Genomic DNA, 19,691 nt, shown 5'->3' with positions numbered 1-19,691 from the left:
TCCCACTACAAATGTTGTTCTAAGTTTTGGTCGACGACCACAGTGGGAGTCGAACCCACCACAACCTTCTGATTCGAAGTCAGACGCGCTAATCCACTGCGCTATGCACCCATTTTTTAAGGTTCACAAATATGGGTGTTCATATGACCATCTAAAACTAAGAATATATTTTGAACAAATTACTCCGTAAAGGATTCTTGCTAGTTTTTGAATCATCCCCCTACAAACAATATTCTAGGATTAGGTTAACGACCACAGTGGGAGTCGAGAACCCAAAGCCTTCTGATACGAAATCAGACACGCTAATCCAAGGGATTCTTGCAAGTTATTGAATCATCCCCCTACATATGATGTTCTAGGTTTAGGTTGCGACCACAGTGGGAGTCGAGAACCCACAACCTTCTTATTTGAAGTCAGACGTGCTAATACAGTGGGAGTCGAGAACCCACAACCTTCTTATCTGAAGTCAGACGTGCTAATTCACTGCGCTATGTAGTCATTTTTTAAGGTTTACAAATATGGATGTTCATATAACCATTGAAAACTAAGAATATATTTTGAACAAATTACTCTGAAAATGATTCTTGCATGTTATTGAATCATCCCCCTACAAATGTTGTTCTAGGTCTTGGTTGATGACCACAGTGGGAGTCTAACCCACGACCTTCTAATCCGAAGTCAAATGCGCTAATCCACTGCGCTATGCAGCCATTTTTTAAGATTCACGAATATGGGTGTTCGTGTTCATATGACCATCTAAAACTAAAAATATATTTTGAATAAATTACTCCGAAAAGAATTCTGGCAAGTTATTAAATCATCCCCCTACAAACGATGTTCTAGGTTTAGTTTGATGACCACAGTGGGAGTCGAGAACCCACAGCCTTCTTATCTGAAGTCAGACGTGCTAATTCATATTGGTTGAAAACCACAGTGGGAGTCGAACCCACAACTTTCTAATCCGAAGTCAGACGCGTTAATCCACTACGCTATGCAGTCATTTTTTAAATTTCACAAATATGGGTGTTCATATGACCATCTAAAACTAAGAATATATTTTGAACAAATTACTCCGTAAAGGTTGTGGCAAGTTATTGAATCATCCCCCTACAAACGATATTCTAGGCTTAGGTTAACGACCACAGTGGGAGTCGAGAACCCAAAGCCTTCTGATACGAAGTCAGACGCGTTAATCCAAGGGATTCTTGCAAGTTATTGAATCATCCCCCTACAAACGATGTTCTAGGTTTAGGTTGCGACCAAAATGGGAGTCGAGAACCCACAACCTTCTTATCGGAAGTCAGACGGCTAATCCACTACGCTATGTAGTCATTTTTTAAGGCTTACAAATATGAGTGTTCATATGACCATTGAAAACTAAGAATATATTTTGAACAAATTACTCTAGAAAGGATTCTTGCAAGTTATTGATTCATCCCCCTACAAATGATGTTCTAGGCTTAGGTTGACGACCATAGTGGTGTTGGGTTTTATGTCCTAAAAATCATAGTTTGTAAACAAACACATATTCTATTTTCAATAAAGTTATTATGGATGTTTATTCAGTAAAGATTGTTATTGAATAAAGTGAACTTTACGATCATTAATCTAAATCCAATAAACTAAGAACACTCTGGCTATAGTATGATTACTTGAACTATATGTAGAGACATAAAAGTAGATCAAGTTCAAGTATATAGTCAAAATGATCTATAGTATAAGAATAAGGCTGAGTACCTTATTCTGGGGACACTATGGATGCGGCCAACTTTTGTATATGATATAAACAATGTGATCACTAAATTGTACATGTGGAGACATGTGAGTGGGGGTGTCCTATGCAATGAGTATTGCATAAGATCGGACTATGAAGAAAATCACTCTCTTTATAATGTCGTATACTGTTGAGACTGATTTTCTTTTCATTCGATGACCTTGGTAACTCGATCTTAATCCTGAGCTAACCATGAACTCTTGTTTATTCGGAATTATCCTTAGATTTGCATGGGTGAGAGTGGCTCGAGTTCGTCGACTCACTAGGCCTCCCATTTCAGGGGTAAGACTGGGTGAATAGCTGGGGACATGGGGTGCAAGATGGAATTCGCTCCTACCCACTTTTAGGGATAGAAGAGAGGTAGTTTCCTTAAGTACTGACTCCAGGTCTTGAACAAGGGGCCCCACCCACTCATTGGCATGAGAAGGATTTGGTTTACTGGTTGGACCACAAACGAATTGTTCATTAGATGATCAGTGGGACATAAGGAACAAGAAGTAACTTCAGGGGTAAAACGGCTAATTGACCCAGGTCTAGTTACAAACAACTTGTGAAAGATCGACTTACTAATCATGATTATATCAAATGGACAAAAATATATCTATAGTGAGGGGAGTGCAACTACTAGGCTATAGTGGAGTATCCTAGTAGTTAACGAATGTTGGTTAACAAGGTTAATGAGTTTAACCAGTTAATCTTGGATCGTTGGAGCCCATGATCTATAGGTCCATTAGGTCCCTCTGCTAGCTCATATCAGACTAAACCATAGAACAGTGTGACGAGTGAGTTCGAAGAGTTCAAATTCAAATTAGGGAATATGCGCTACATATATACGATATATTTAACTGCATTTTTGTTTTATTTACGAATTAAACAAAAAGAGAGAATTTGAGATATTTAAATAAGATTTAAATATCTTAATCAATTATGTATCGGAATTGATTGAGATTGACATTTGTATTAATATTAAATATTAATTAAATAGTCTAATTAATCATTTAATGTTACTTTAAATTGAAATTAATTATTGAATTAAAATGAAGAAAGTCAAAAGGTTGACTTCATTTAATGGAAAAACCATGTTAGTGGAATTTTGAGGTGTCAAAATTTGGTTTAACCAAACTTGCATGCTTGCCAAATAAACTCCACAAGTTTGAGTGAAATTTTGAGTGTCAAAATTTGGTTAACTAAAACATGCATGCTTGCCACATAATCCCAAACATTTGAATTGAATTTTGAGTGTCAAAATTTGGTGATCTCAAATTTGCATGAACATGCGAACATGACTCTTTAAATAGAGTGATCATGGTACATGGAAGGTCTTTTTCCTTGAAAAAGACCTTGAAAAAATTCTCACAAGCTCTCTCTTCATATATACTAAATCCCTCCCAAGTTTAGTCACGATTCCACAATCCCGTTCTAAGGTCGGAGGATAGTGGAGAAGACACTAGTGGTGGTTCAAAACTGGTTCGTGAGGAAAAATGAATTTGAACTACAAAAGGTTAGTATTCAAATTCATTAAGTTTTAATACGGATGAACATGCTAAAACTAAGAATATATTTTAATTAAGTTTTAATACTTATGAACATGCAAGTTATTGAATCATCACCCTAGAAATAAACTTCAAGTCTTTAGTTAAGAATCACATATTCTTATAATATCACATATTCTTATAATTAAGTTTTAATACTTATGAACATGCAAGTTATTGAATCATCACCCTTGAAAAACTGATGAACATGCAAGTTATTGAATCATCACCCTAGAAACCTTTTGATTCAAAGTCAAACACACTAATCCATTACGCTATGCAATCATTTTTGAAGGTTTACAAATATATGTGTTTATATGATCATCTAAAACTAAGAATATATTTTGAACAAGTTATTCTAGAAAGGATTCTTGCAAGTTATTGAATCATCCTCTACAAACAATGTTTTTTATGGAGTTAATATAACACATGCGGAAGCAATTTGGATCTTAGGCACTCTTAGAACATCAATTATAGTAAATAACTAGCATGTTCATAAGTATTAAAACTAAAGATCTTTGAGTACTAACCTTTTGTAGTTCAAATTCCTTTTTCCTCACGAACAAGTTTCGAACCACCACTAGTGTCTTCTCCACTATTCTCCGCCCTTAGAATAGGATTGTGGAATCTGGTGAGTGACTAAACTTGAGAGGGATTTAGTATATATGAACAGAGAGTTTGTGAGAGTTTTTCTCAATGTTTTTCCAAGCCAGAACTTCCATGTACCTTGATCACTCAAAATTCCACTCAAATTTGTGGGGTTTATTTGGCAAGCATGCAAGTTTGGTTAAACCAAATTTTGACACCTCAAAATTCCACTAACTTAAACATGAATTTTTCCATTAAATGAAGTCAAAATTTTGACTTTCTTCATTTTGATTCAACAATTAATTTGAATAATTAATTTCAAATTAAAGTAATATTAAAGGATTAATTAAATTATTTAATTAATATTTAATATTAATTCAAATGTCAATCTCAATCAATTCTGACACATATTTGATTAAAATATTTAAATCTCTCTAATTCTCACTTTTTGTTTAATTCGTAAATAAAACAAAAATGCGGTTAAATATATCGTATATATGTAGTGCATATTCTCTAATTTGAATTCGAACACTTCGAACTCACTCGTCATACTGTTCTATGGTTTAGTCTAATATGAGCTAGCAGAGGGACCTAATGGACCTATAGATCATGGGCTCCAACGATCCAAGATTAACCGATTAAACTCATTAACTTTGTTAACCAACATTTGTTAACTACTAGGACACTCCACTATAGCCTAGTAGTTGCACTCCCCTCACTATAGATATATTTCTATCCATTTGATATAACCACGATTAGTATGTCGATCCTTCACAGGTTGTTCATAACTAGAGATGGGTCAATTTACCGTTTTACCCCTGAAGTTACTTCTTGTTCCTTATGTCCCACTGATCATCAAATGAACAATTGGTTTGTGGTCCAACCAGTAAACCAAATCCCTTTCAGGCCAATGAGAGGGTGGGGACCCTTGTTCAAGACCTGGAGCCAGTACTTAAGGGAACTACCTCTCTTCTATCCCTAAAAGTGGGTAGGAGTGAATTCCATCTTGCACCCCACGTCCCCAGCCATTCACCTAGTCTTACCCCTGAAATGGGAGGCCTATTGAGTCGGAAAACTCGAGCCACTCTCACCAATGCAAATCTAAGGATAATTCCGAATAAATAGGAGTTCATGGTTAGCTCAAGATTAAGATCGAGTTACCTAGGTCATCAAAAGAAAATCAATCTCAACAGTATACGACATTATAAAATGAGAGTGATTTTCTTCATGGTTCGATCTTATGCAATACTCATTGCATAGGACGCCCCCACTCACATGTCTCCGCATGTACAATTTAGTGATCACATTGTTTGTCATATACAAAAGTGGGCCACATCCATAGTGTCCCTAGGATAAGGTACTCAACCTTAGCCCTGTACTATAGATCATTTTGACTATATACTTGAACTTGATCCACTCTTATGTCTCTACATATAGTTCAAGTAATCATACTAGTCAGCGTGTACTTAGTTTATTGGATATAAATTAATAATCGTAAAATTCACTTTATTCAATAACAATCTTTACTGAATAAACATCATTAATAACTTTATTGAAAATAGAATATGTTTTTATTTACAAACTATGAGTTTAAGGACATAAAACCCAACAGTTCTAGGCTTAGGTTGACGACCATAGTGGGAGTCAAGAACCCACCACCTTCTGATCCGAAGTCATGGGTGTTTATATGACCATCTAAAACTAAGAATATACTTTGAACAAATTACTCCAGTAAGGATTAAAACCCAACAGTTCTAGGCTTAGGTTGACGACCATAGTGGGAGTCAAGAACCCACCACCTTCTGATCCGAAGTCATGGGTGTTTATATGACCATCTAAAACTAAGAATATACTTTGAACAAATTACTCCAGTAAGGATTAAAACCCAACAGTTCTAGGCTTAGGTTGACGACCATAGTGGGAGTCAAGAACCCACCACCTTCTGATCCGAAGTCATGGGTGTTTATATGACCATCTAAAACTAAGAATATACTTTGAACAAATTACTCCAGTAAGGATTAAAACCCAACAGTTCTAGGCTTAGGTTGACGACCATAGTGGGAGTCAAGAACCCACCACCTTCTGATCCGAAGTCATGGGTGTTTATATGACCATCTAAAACTAAGAATATACTTTGAACAAATTACTCCAGTAAGGATTCTTGCAAGTTATTGAATCATCCCCCTACAAACAATATTCTAGGCTTAGGATGACGACCGTAGTGGGAGTCAAGATCCCACAACCTTCGATTCGAATCGGAAGTGCGCTAATCCACAATATAGGTGTTCATATGACTATCTTAAACTATGTGGTCATTTAGGTTTTAATTACACAACCATAGTGGGAGTTGAACCCACAACCTAATAATCCAAAGTCAAATGCACTAATCCACTACGCTATGCAATAACTTCTGAAAGTTTGACGTGTTAATGCACAAATATGGGTGTTGATATGAATCATAACTTTGGTAGAGGTCGAAGTACATGTACATTGAAGAGGGCCGATGCACAATAGACACCTGAGAAAGACTAAAACAAGAGCTTCGATCCCAATTCTTTCCTAAAATTTAAAAAACTTGGCCCGAAGAAAATTGTGAGGACTTAAGCACATGGAAAATTTCTGAGAGTATGTCAAATAGTTCCGTGCTGATGTTGGAAATTTAAGATATGTCTGAGAAGGAGTGAAGTCATGGATGAAGTCCAAATTATATGGTTAGAGAGTTCAATACCTCTCCACAACCTATTCTGTTGTCCAAAAATTATTTGACCTCAGTAATGAACAATCTCTAGATGTAGGACGAAGCCAAACCTCATCAAGTGGAGGAACTTGTAACAATAGATCCAACTCACCTGGACAAGAGGAGGAGATAGACCTGGAGTCAGAGGGGGAGTGTAACACCCAAAAAATGAAGGAAAATAGCTCCTATAAGAATATGCTGCCTATGAAAGACCAAAAGTATCAAAAGGGGAGAAATTAAGAGGATTAAGCAAGGACGAGGATCTTAAGAAAGTCACCCCTATATCCTAACAAGTATTCTTAAGGAGTTAAGACCTATGGAAAAAGGATTGGAAAGTAAAAGTAAGTGAAAATGACAAAAGGATCATTTTTCCAATTATTTAAGAATCTTCCCAAATTTTTAATTCTTTATCTATAAGAAATTTTAAGATGCTCAAGAAGGGAAAAATGACCGACAAGGGATGAAGAATATCTAGAAAAATTATGGATTTTTCAGGTAAAATAATATTAAAATATTCGAAAAGTGGCAAATGACCAAAATACCCTTGGAAGAATGTATAATCACGAAAATGTCCCTCTAATCAGAAACAGAGCATCTACCGTGACCATCTGAGATATATCTCTCGAAACTCAAATCCCAGCCGTTGGATCTTTCCCAAATTTGGATAAGTTCTAGAAAACGGACAGATCATCGCATCCAACGCTAGTATTCAAAATTAAATTCGGTAAAGCCATGATCGGAGTGGATACTTTCGAGGAATTATCCAGAACATTCAATCTCTGAATCATGACAATTCTGGAACTTTCAATGTCGGTTTACGCTCCTCCTATAAAGTTTGAAGTAGGGGCAACAATATGGAACAAGACTCGAGAAAAGTCGAGCACCCATTCGAGAGTTATGAGCATTTAGATTGTGGGTTTTCTACTCTCATGTTTCTTCCAAATTCGAGAGCAATTACAATTCCTCCTGAAACTTATTCCTATAGTTTCTAAACAAGATTATCCACAATTTCTATGAAGGAATCGAGAGCTGAAACGTCGTAGAACAAGATTCCCAAGAGATAGAAAATCCGACGTTTCGAGTGAGTTGCATACCAAGAATGATTTCTCGAAATTAAGGACCCACACTCAAAGACGTTACTCCAAACCAATTCCTATAGCATGAGGAAAGGATATGAAAGAGGTTCCATGAAGAAATCGGGCCTTGAAAACCCCTACAATCGACTACCCGATAAGAAATCCCCTAGAAGAGGTTCCATGTTGTAACGATTTGAGTTTCTGGAATAAAATAAAATCAAATAAAAAAATAAATAATTAAATGTAATCTCCCCGAAAATCGACGGATTGCCTGCGAGACTTTTATTGCCTAATAGAAACATTCTTATTTCTCTAAGTTTCCTTATCCTAAAACCCTAGAATGCCTTATTAGGAAATGTCTTGAGATTATTTTTATATTTTTATGCCCAACCTTTTACATCCCTTGAAAATAATTTTCTCTCCACACTTTCCTCCGGAACATTGGGGTTGCTCTTTGGAGGAAGAATCGAGTGGAAGTAAGGTATTGATGACGGGATCATTATGTCAAAGAAAGTTGACAGTCAGAAATCGGTGTTGAGGACGTTGTGGGATCATCAGCGCGTCGCTGGAATCGGGGAGGCGGAAATTAGGGTTTTGTCGCTTGTCGGGTAAGGAAGACGAGGTTTTTGGAATCGAGTCGAGCCGCAGATGCATGCCCAATAGCTCCGGCAGCTTCGCACACGTACACAGTGCGTCTCGGCTCGCACGTGTACAAAATCAGCTCTGTTCTGTTAATTCCCGTAGCTCGGCTTGGCGGCTTAGTTGGTCAACTCGGCAGCTCGGCTTATCGGCTTAGTATCACTATAATATATCAATTTCAAGGTTTTTGGTCCTTCCAAAGCCGTTTCTGCCTTTAGTTTTACCATTCGAGGTCAGTATGGTTCCTAACCGTTAAAGATAGATTGGGTCGGGAGTTTATTTTGATGAATAGCATGAGATTTAGCTAAGGTATGTTATGAAAGGTTCCTAAGTTTTTATGTGATTAATATAAGACGTATTTAACCATTGGGATTAGCTTGTTGTGAGTGACTTCGACCAAAGCCATCGAGGTAAGTGACCTTACTGTTAGAGTTAGTTTACTACGTGTTGTATGATGGTGCGTGCCCTGTGGTCCCTACATGCACCATGTTTTATTATGTGATATGACTATATGATGTATGAATTATGTGACTGTTTGTGCTATGAAACTTAATCGGTTATGCTGACTGTTGATTGTTTATGTTATGTGAAGTTATGAATGATATGTTAGTAATATATGCCATGAAAATGTTGATCGATGTCATGGATACACGTAGTATTATCGAGTCATGTCATGAGATGTTTATGCAACTGGAATGTACTTTCATGTTATATAATATGCCATGTAATGTAAGTCATGTGAGATGCCATGTGATGTAAGAAACGTAAATGCGATGTTAGCACTACTTATGTAATGTCATGTTAGATATGTTAAGGGACCTCATGCATATATGTATGTCACGTGCATCGGGATTCTTCCCTTTTATGGTACAAAAGAATGAATTACGATATTTATGTTCGCCATGATATCATGCGGGCCCTTTTCTGTTATGTGGTGTCCAGCGACGTGTAACACGTTGTGCCTGACCAAGTTAGGCCCAGGGGGTATGTATATGAGCTCGCCTGGTGGGTCCATGTACGCGTACATGGGCCATGTATGAAGAAGTACCACACATCCAACCCTACCTGGAATAGAAAAGTGCCCAAGGCTATGTAAAGTTTATGAAAAGTTAGGTCTCACTCATATATTGCATGTGTTTGCATTCCTAACCCCAATAGTAGGGTGACTTACTGAGTATTTCATAAAATACTCAAGTCACGTGCTATCTACATTTTTCAGGTAGAGGCAAGGCGCCAATGTACGGTTAACGGCGGAGCTGAGGACACCATGGAAGTTGGAGAGGGAATATTTTTAGGAATTTATTTTTATTTGACGGTTTTAAGTTAAAAGCATTCAATATTGTTGTATTTAGATTTATTCTGAATTCAGTTACAGAAGGTTTTATTTTTGGGATAGGTTTGTTTTTATTTATTTATTTATTTATTTATGATTTTTTATGAAAGACTTGTGTTTTTACAAGGTTATTTATGATGAGCTTTGGCCTAATAAATTATGGATGCAGGGTGATGTCACTAATTAGGTTTAGAAAATTAGAGGCATTACAGATGCCTGCACCATGTTATGATTTGCAGGATGCCATGTTCATGTATGCACCGATCACGCGACCTATATGGTCTATGTTAGCTTAAGTGACCTTTATGATCTATGACATGTTCATGCATGCATCAATCACGTGACCTTTATGGTATATCATGGGGAGTAACCTATGGCCACAATGAAGCAAGAAGAGAGTAAGTTACCCTAACCATGAATCTAGAACCTCTTAAGACCTCCCAAGGTACATCATGTTTATGACTTAGACTACGCTGCTTGGAACGTATGAAGCCTTGAGCGTAGGTATTAAGACTGTATTGCTTGGAACGTATGAAGCCTTGAGCGTAGGTATTAAGACTGTATTGCTTGGAACGTATGAAGCCTCAGGCACAAGATGACAAGTTTATGTCTAGTACCGTAAGTCTTAAGGGGAGTGTCTTGAAGAACGAATTAAGAAACATAATAAGAATTTACAACAAGAACAAAAACAAAAAACAAAAACATGAAAAGAAAAAAGTGTAGTACCCCTAGCATATCAAGGACACAATTAAGATCCTACTTGCTGAGTCTTGTACTCATTCCTTATTCTCCATTTTTTTCAGGAATAATGAGCTGGTCGAAGTTGGGAGCGGACTCTGGAGCAGGTGCCATAGACAAACCTCACCCGTTGTCCTTCAACCCTTTTGTGTCGTCCCTTAAACTTGTGTTTTAACTGTTGTGTTGTGTTTTAAAATACTTTGTATCATCTTTATTTTGATATAATGTTTGATATGTTTTAATTTTTGGTTGTTTTATTTTGTTAAAAAAATTTACCCGTCTTTTAGAGTCATCAAGTAAGCTCGATTCTTACGGGGAGAATAGAAATAACCCAACCAAGAAACATAATCGTAGGTGGAGGGCCTTGCAATCAAAATTACTTTTAACTGTCCACTTCCCTCTTGCTTCCTACGTAGGGGGAATCATAGAGTATACGGAGTGCCCCCAAGAAAGCGACCCTGCAAGCCTTCCAGGGCGCATTGGATGCAGACTAAGAACTGAAATCGGAGGGGTAGAAACCAAAAAGTCATCGTCAGAAAGCATAGTAACCTCTCGTATGGGGGCCCTGAAGTTTTGGTCAGCTATACAAAAGAAAGTAGGAGAGTCAAAAAAGCCGATTTAAAAAGGTCTCATGTATGTTTAGGCATGCGTCAACTATAGATGGATCAAAGAGTACAAGATCATAAGCCACCTATAACTTTATGATTGAGATTAAAGCCAAATGATTGAACATAAATTGGCACTGAGACTCTGGGAAGATGAAGGTCGTGAACAACGAGCCTACCTATTCATGGGAGTAACAAATAGGGTCACCCTCAAGTTGGAAACCTGAAGCGGTTAGAGATTGTCAAAATGGATGATTTCAATGTCTTACTCAACAAATTTCTTATTGGAGAAAATTTTCATTCCCATGCCTTTGGCCAAATGCTTGGTCATAACAAGATCCACTTCCACCGTTGTCCAAATGAGGATTAAGCAACCTAATAGAGTAAAAGATGATATCGCCACTCAAAAAATATATTTCTCTTTTAATATATCTAATATATTAAATATTAATTTAAACACTTCAAATTAACTTTATTTTCTCTTTTATATTTAATATATCTAGTAGGTTAAATATTAATTTGAACACTTCAAAAAAAAAAAAAAACTAAATTGAACATTTTAGTGTCATGTTAATGAAGAAAGATTAAATATTTCATCATCGAGTCATTGACTATAACCCCACTCATATGTTTCCCCTCGAATAATTTAGATCACACTCAGTTTCAACTATTCAAATATTTTAATTTGTTTTGTTACCGGGTTCCATGTATTCAAACGGTAAATAAAATCTATTACCCGAGAAAGATAAATGTATTCCTTTTTTATTAAAGTATTTTCATGTTCACACTAGTATTTATTATATATTTTAATAAATTACATTTTCTTTTTTTAGTTATTGGGCCATAGTAGTAGCTGGGACTATTAATTTTTTTATAATATCCCTTATGAGTGGGTCTTAACCAATAAGAAATTTGCTAAAGAAAAGGATAACGGATCAAAAGAGGGGTTTCCAGAAAACTTATGGACTTTCTTTACCATTCATTAATTTAATATTTTTTATTCAACATGCAGTTATTTTATTTTATTCGTAATATAGCTTATACTTCATTACTCGTAGCACGATCAAAATTAAAGCATACGAAATAACAAATATTCAAAACCTAGATTTTAAAATCAAGGAGCAACCAATCGGTCATTGACAAGATACAAAAACTGAAAAATATAAGTGAAGTAAAAAAATCTTTTCAAGTACTAAGTAGCATTTTTTTGCTTTGTACAAAAATATATTATGGTACTTTATTGATGGATGGATATGACATAAATAGTTTAGCTTTATTTCCGAGGGTGGGTTATGAAAAAGATGATAATAATCGAAAGTATTGAATTATTAATAATTTATAGGGAGAAGAATGGTAGTAATAACATTTTGATGATAAGAAAGATTAATGAGAAAAAGTGGAAAAAAAAATATGAGATTAAACTACCATTATTTTTCTAATTTAAGTGCACAATTTCGCCTTTTAGTCAATTCACTGCGTTAGTTCTAACCATCAATTGAGCTTGCATGTTTCAAGGAAGATAATGCACGCTAATTGATTACTTTGAAATACTAAGGGTGTGGTTAGCTACCATGCATTAAGTTATATCTCTCGAGGAAGACACGATTCATAGTACAAGGTCCTAAATAAGGCTCAAATTGAGTATTCGTTAAATGCAAAAGAGAAACACCTAGAAAGAATGCGGTGGGCAATGTTGATGAATATGGCATGCATGAGGTAAGAAATTACCGAACTCCCCATCAGATGTGATTTCTGATGATAGTTATTTTATATACTTTCCACTAGGTTAAAAAGAAGGATGAACTATTGTGATCTATGCTCTGGGTGATTGATTGATGTTATCTCCCCTTTGAACTTGTTTGCTTGTATGTGTGCATGATTCAATATGTGTTAGCTATTGGTGTTTGACTGTGTGTTCTCGTTGTAGAGCAAGTTTATTTGTACAGAGTTGGGGTGTTAGAGTTTTGTTGATTACACGATGACCTAGGTCAGGACACTTCTAGTAGACTAGGCGCTTTAAGATCGTGAGAGATGGTCAGAAGGTCTAGACCTTAGTGCTTCAAGATTAAGAAAGACTCAAGGAGTCAGAACAAGACAGCCTGGAATCAGAAACCCTCCTTAAGCCACTTAACCACCCTAAGAGTCTAATAGACCTCTTCGATTCTCAGATATGACTAAGGTGAGGTTTATTGTGGATTATGTGCTTAGGTGATCAATAGGAATATCTCTCTAGCAAAACATGGATGAGAGAACTCAATTAAGACTAGGGAGTTTCCACCTTCAGTCAGTATAGTGTTTACGGAGTCAGTATAGTGTGATCAATAGGAATATCTCTCTAGCAGTCAGTATAGTGTTTACGGAGTTTCCACCTTCCTTGTCGCTCCAATATGGTACCGTTGAGCTAGGTGTGAGGCTAGTTGGATTACCTTGCACGGTGGATCCATCCAGTGGGAGGACATTGATCATGCAAGTAATCTTAGAGCTAGCATGTACGGGGGTAACACCCTTGACCTGCAACTACATAGCCTAGGGGATGGGCTTACCAACTACCTTATTTGGATGACAAGCAAGCTAGCACTCACCATGCTAAACCCATCAGTTAGAGAGTGTTCCTTAAAGTACCGCCTCAACGTTGGATACCGATTACCGCTGCGTAGGCTAAGCTAGCAAGCCAAGATTGTGCATAGTAAGAGCATTACACATAGAGCCTAGAGTCTACAAATAGATCATGGATGTGACAAGAGCCTACAAGTAGATTGCTTATTAGGTATATTCATATACTCACTCTTATCTCCTCTCTTTTTTCAAGTGTTTGCAGGCTACCAATCAAGGTGGAGGAGCATTTGAGAGCTGTGCAGTCATAGAGAGGTAGTTTTGTAGTGTTAATTCGTTTTTATATTTTGGAGTCTTTTGAATTTTATTTTATAATTGTATCCCAAACCCATTTCTCTTGTGTAACAGTTTGAACAAATACCATCTTATAATTGGATTTTATTTTGTATTTAATTTTGGCATTACATTTGGTCAAATTTTCATCTTTTATTTTATTTTAATTTTTTATTTATTTTTGCTTTCATCATTTTAGTGGCGATGCAAGTTTCGCAGCCTAAAAATTATTATAATGAATGCGTGAGAAAACGTGTAACAGGCAGACAATTTATACAAAAAAAAAAAAAAATATATATATAATGATTCAACCCAACTTTCCCCCTAAAAATCTCACAATTTCTCTATTTTCCACTCCCCTTAGCCTAACCCAATCGAAAACTAACCCATCATTCAAAGCTTTTGGGTTGATGGAGAAGGTTTTATGTATGAATATTTTGTCTTCCGGTTACTTTAAGTACATACCATGAAGTGGTTGATCAAATTGATCAACTGGAGCCATGGACGATTAGGAACTGCTAACTTCAAGCATTTTGCTTTCTGTACAAATTTTTCACCCTGAAATTTACAAACAAAGCAAATGCATTTGAGTATGTTGGGTTGAGGATGATAGTTTCACGTTAGCTAATTTAGAAAATGATCATGAGTTTATAAGTATCTCCATTGATATGATTAGCTAATTTAAAGAATAATCATAGATTTATAAATAAAAAATGTGTCGAGGTTTTGTGAAAGTCCAAAGAAAAATCATAAGAACTTGTGCCTACCAAAATTCATTTTTCAACCATTACAACTATTTACTAATGAAATAATATTTCTTTAGATTAATTTTGATTAGTTCATTCCCATCATAATTTTACATTTTTCCAATATTTCTTTGTAACCGTTCAAATTCTACGACCCCTACAAAGAAAAACTACTCTGGTAACGTTGAATAAAATCAATGGAGGAAAATGAAAATTACTTTCATAATTAAAAAAATTAGAACTTTTCGAGATGGATCCCATTTAAAGTGTTGTTGAACATAAAATATGTGAAGTACAAATCAATTTAGAATCTCAAACACAAAAAAAATTAAGATAATATAAATCTTCCTAGACATATATAACAAAGGCAGAAGCATGCTAATACAAACCACAAGCTCAATTAGCATGTGCCTTTTGTCATCACTTAAAAAAAAAATGAAAAAATGTTGAGTATTAATACTTAGTAAGTTGCTCCTTCAATGGCTCACGGTGTTAGAATCATACTCTTGAGATTCTTGGGGTAGCAGAACAATAATTGTATGGCACCTGTTCTAACACAGTGAATAAGTCAGTCGTAAGAAGTTCGGACTTCACGAACGTTGGCATATTCTCGAGTCTCAGGTCAGGTTTAAGATAAGTGTTTTAGAAACGGGAGCTAGAAAATGGGTTCGGAAACAATTTTTTGAAACAATTAAGAAGATAGGTGGTAGTCTAAATCCCTCCTTTAAATGGTTAATCTAAACTAATATAATAATTAATTTGGGATGAAAAGTTTAAATTATTAAAAATATAAAGTCCTAAGGTAATCGATCAAGGAATTAAAAAAAAAAGTAGCAGACGATGCTCCCTATAGTATTTGAAACTATAAAATAAAAGGGAAGAAGATAAAAAATAAGGTCGTGTGTTTATGATGAGAGATTGGTAGGTTGATATATTCTAGGGGTGAGCGTGTTTTTTAATGGTTGTTATATTTGAGTAATCCGCAATGTGAAAAAGATGCAAGTTTTTAAAACTATATAGAAACTGAATTAAAGTTTATAAAATGAATCCCATGTTCCAAATGCTTTAATTGAGAGCATCTTTGGTACCAATCTTGTCTCTTCACTGGCGAAATGTAAACCCTTCTCTTGTATTAATTATAAGACAGTGGAGAGAAGTGAGCAGGAAAAAGAAAAACAGAGTGGTAGCAGAAAATTAAGGGGAAAAAACTAGAGAAATGGCAGTGGGAGAAGGCAAGGTTCACATTCTGGTGATTCCTTTCCCAGACGGACAAGGGCACGTAAACCCCATCCTCCAATTCTCGAAACGCCTCGTCTTGAAAGGCCTTATAGTCACTCTCCTCAACACCCATGAAATCATTAACGCCAATCTCAACCAGGAGGGCGGCGGCTGGGGTGGCTCCATTAACGTGGAGAACAAGCCTCGAGTGCCCTACAAAGGCACAGACCTAGAACCCGTGGAGTCCTACTTTCACCGCCTCCAAACCTCCACATGCTTCCAATTAGTCAAGCTCATCACTCACCATCAGACCTCCAACGCCCCAATTGCCTGCGTTGTGTACGATTCCCTCACTCCTTGGATTCTGGATGTTGCTAGAGGATTTGGCCTTCCTGGGGCTCCCTTTTTCACTGAGTCCTGCGCTGTCAATGCCCTTTTTTATCACTATACCGTGGTTCCTTGAAGATTCCGATGATTTCAGGGCACCGACCTTCCTTCGCTGATTTCAAATCCTCAGAAGTATCCAGTTTTCCTCAGGTTGATGACCGAACAGTTCCGTAATCAGCCTGATTACATGTTCATCAACACTTTCCATGCGTTGGAAGCACAAGTAATTTATCCAATTCTCCTCTATGCTTGCACCTAATTTATTAACCATTTTTTAATTTCTATTTTTGAAAATTATGTATTTCCTCACCCGGTCAATCTTTTTCTTTGGGTTAAGTTTTGCACTTACATTCATATATGAATCATCAACAATCCTCCCTGAGGTTTATGAAGCTCACTTATATTCAAAATTCTGTCAGCAAAATAGTCTTTCCATTCTTTTGTTTGTTGATGAGGTGACACCCGGATTTGAACTGGGGAAAAGGGGATTTGCAGTACCCCGCCTTACCGCTCGGCCATGCAGCCAAAACACTACTAAATCTTGTATTGACCCTATCTCTTCGATTGATAGTATCTTCCACAATATCTAAACCGAAAAACGGAACTTGACTTTTTCTATTGCCAAAAGGAGTTTTAGTCACAAAAGCTAAAATGAAGGAGACAAATGGGAAACGTTCACTTTCACTATTGGTGTTGTTCATTCCTAAATGATTCTTGAATTCAAAGGGAAAATTAAGTAGGGTTCCCTAATGATATCATAAAACAATCCCCAAAAAAATTGATACATAACTAATCATAAGAGAATCCTCCTTAATGAAAATGAGAATGGTATGGACACTTTAGTCACTTTTGACTATAATGATATCATAAAACAATCCCAAAAAAATTGATACATAACTAATCATAAGAGAATCCTCCTTAATGAAAATGAGAATGGTATGGACACTTTAGTCACTTTTGACTACAACTTCGAGGCTATGGCTAAGTTTAGGGCATGACTCTGATACTAATTATTAGTTGAACACGACTCTCCAGAATGGTATGATATTATTCATCACTTATAAATATTTCACACTTATAAACGCATGATCTTCCACTGAATTAACCAATGTGGGACACTCACTCCCAATAATCCTCAACATTCCTTACTTATAAATTCATGATCATTGACTTTAATTAGTCAATGTGGACTCTTTCACGACAATCCTCAACATTAATGGCTTCTCAATATATTAATACAGGTGTTACAGTAGATGCAAAGCCATACGCCTTTGAAGACGGTCGGACCAACAGTTCCATCCATACTCATAGACAAGGGGTTGATGGATGACAACAACTACAACATGAATCTAATCAAATCAACCGAAGACGACAGCAAAACCATCGAGTGGTTGGACTCTAAAGATAGCGGGTCTGTCATTTACGTGTCGTTCGGGAGCGTATCGAAGCTAGGAAAAGAGCAAATGAAGGAGATAGCGTGGGGGCTGAAAGCAAGCAACAAAAACTTCCTTTGGGTCATTAAGGAAATGGAAACCGGAGAGCTTCCAAACAAGTTTGTTGAAGAAATGAAAGAGATGAAGGGGAAGGTGGTGAAGTGGTGCTCCCAAGTGCAAGTTTTAGGTCACAAATCAGTGGGGTGTTTTGTTACTCACTGTGGTTGGAACTCGGTTTTGGAGGGCCTTAGCAGTGGAGTTCCAATGGTGGCAATGCCTCAATGGACGGACCAAATAACAAATGCCAAGTTCGTGGAAGACGTGTGGAAGGTTGGTGTGAGGGTTAGTTCAAACCAAAATGGGTTAGTTGGAAGAGAAGAGATAGAGTTGTGTATTAGGAAAGTGATGGAGGGCGAGAAAAGGGTTGAAATGAGACAAAATGCAAGCAAGTGGATGAAGTTGGCGAAGGAAGCTATGACGGAATATGGGAGCTCTAATAAGAACATTGATGAGTTTGTTGCACAAATTCAAGAACGTAAAATATGATTGTCATTTTTATTTTCTATGGTCATAATTACGAGTGTTGTGTTATTTAAGAATGATTGTCATGTCCTATTACAGGTACTTATTATTTAAGTGTTATTCATTGCTCTTATGTGGTTTAGTTTTCATTGGGTGAAGCAAAAACTATGTTCTACAAAAGACGTTTGTGGTCGGGATTCAATCCCGATATGTTTGTGAACGAGATTTATTCCCGATCCCTTTTAATCCCCACAAAGAATAAGTCAAATTGACCATTTGACTTTTACCTAATTTATAAAATTAAACATAGTATTTTTTAATAAATGTTAATGTGCTTGAGTGGTTAATGCGATAGTTAATTGAGCTCTTTGTGCGTAGGTTCGAATTTTGTTGATATATTTTTTTGAATCTTCTTGGTAATTGGTCCACATGTTTCAAGTGTTTATGCGGCACCACCATATGCTTCTCTCAAAAACAAATTTTTTATAGAGCATTTAGGAATACAAAGCTTTGATGACATACGAAAATGTTTCAATAAATTCCACCCACTTTGCATGTCTACGGTTCAGTTTGCTTTGCATGTCTACGGTTCAGTTTGCTTTGACCCTTCACATACTTCAAGTTTTCATGATCAAAGTGGATCACAATTCTCTAGGCCACAAGTAGTGTTGCCACACATGCAATATATGAACTAAAGTAATAATAGGTAGTATATTTTAATGTTGGCCCATTTAGTTTTTCACTAAAATATATTAAGTGTTTTCCATCTTGAATTAAAACAACACTTGTGCCCAAACCACATACTCCATATTCAATTTCAATAGTTTTATCAAAGCTAGCCAAAACAAATAATGGTTTGTTTAATTTCTTCCCAAGAAAATTGGATGCATTCTCTTGAATTTTTCCCCATTTAAAATTCTTTTTCACTAAGTCATTCAATAGTTGAGTTATGGTTCTAAAATCATTTATAAATCTCTTATAGAGGTTAGCTAACTCATGAGAACTCCGAAATTTACGTGCACTTTTTGGTGTTGGCAAATCCATAATAAATTTAACTTTGTCTCTATCCAAAGCTACTCTACTTTTACGAACTATGAAGCCAATAGAGTGAACGTTTTCCATGCAAAAACTACCCTTACTAAAATTAAATTTCTCTTTTCTATGTGTAATCAAAACTAATTTAACATGCTTAAGCAAAATCTTCAAATAAATTATAATATCATCAATATAAACAACATGTTTTCTCATATATTTTCTCAAAACATTATATATTAAGCGCATAGGTGTACTAGGAGAATCAGTTAACCTAAAAGAAATAACAAGTCATTCATACCATCCAAGCTTAATATTGAAAGTTGTTTTCCATTCATCTTCTACGTGCATTCTAATTTGATGATATCTAGATTTCAAAATAATTTTTATAAATAGACATGAATCATGTAATAAATCAAGCATATCGTCTAACCTAGGAATAGGA

The 19,691-nt window shown here is 36.1% G+C and overlaps 3 non-coding genes and 1 pseudogene across 3 annotated transcripts; 1 reads left to right on the top strand and 3 right to left on the bottom strand.

The window, feature by feature from the left end:
* Positions 1–34: 34 nt before the first annotated feature.
* On the bottom strand, positions 35–111 carry TRNAR-UCG. The gene has a single exon. It is a non-coding gene; the product is annotated as a tRNA-Arg (tRNA).
* Positions 112–636: 525 nt separating this feature from the next.
* On the bottom strand, positions 637–710 carry TRNAR-UCG. The gene has a single exon. It is a non-coding gene; the product is annotated as a tRNA-Arg (tRNA).
* A 215-nt stretch (positions 711–925) lies between these two features.
* Positions 926–999, bottom strand: TRNAR-UCG. The gene has a single exon. It is a non-coding gene; the product is annotated as a tRNA-Arg (tRNA).
* Positions 1,000–15,726: 14,727 nt separating this feature from the next.
* On the top strand, positions 15,727–18,352 carry LOC111470446 (annotated as a pseudogene).
* Positions 18,353–19,691: the final 1,339 nt, after the last annotated feature.

Source organism: Cucurbita maxima, unplaced genomic scaffold, assembly GCF_002738345.1.
Source record: "Cucurbita maxima cultivar Rimu unplaced genomic scaffold, Cmax_1.0 Cma_Scf00045, whole genome shotgun sequence".
Lineage (NCBI taxonomy): Eukaryota > Viridiplantae > Streptophyta > Magnoliopsida > Cucurbitales > Cucurbitaceae > Cucurbita > Cucurbita maxima.
Note: the sequence above shows the minus strand (reverse complement) of the source record. Positions and strands in the feature narration are given on the sequence as shown.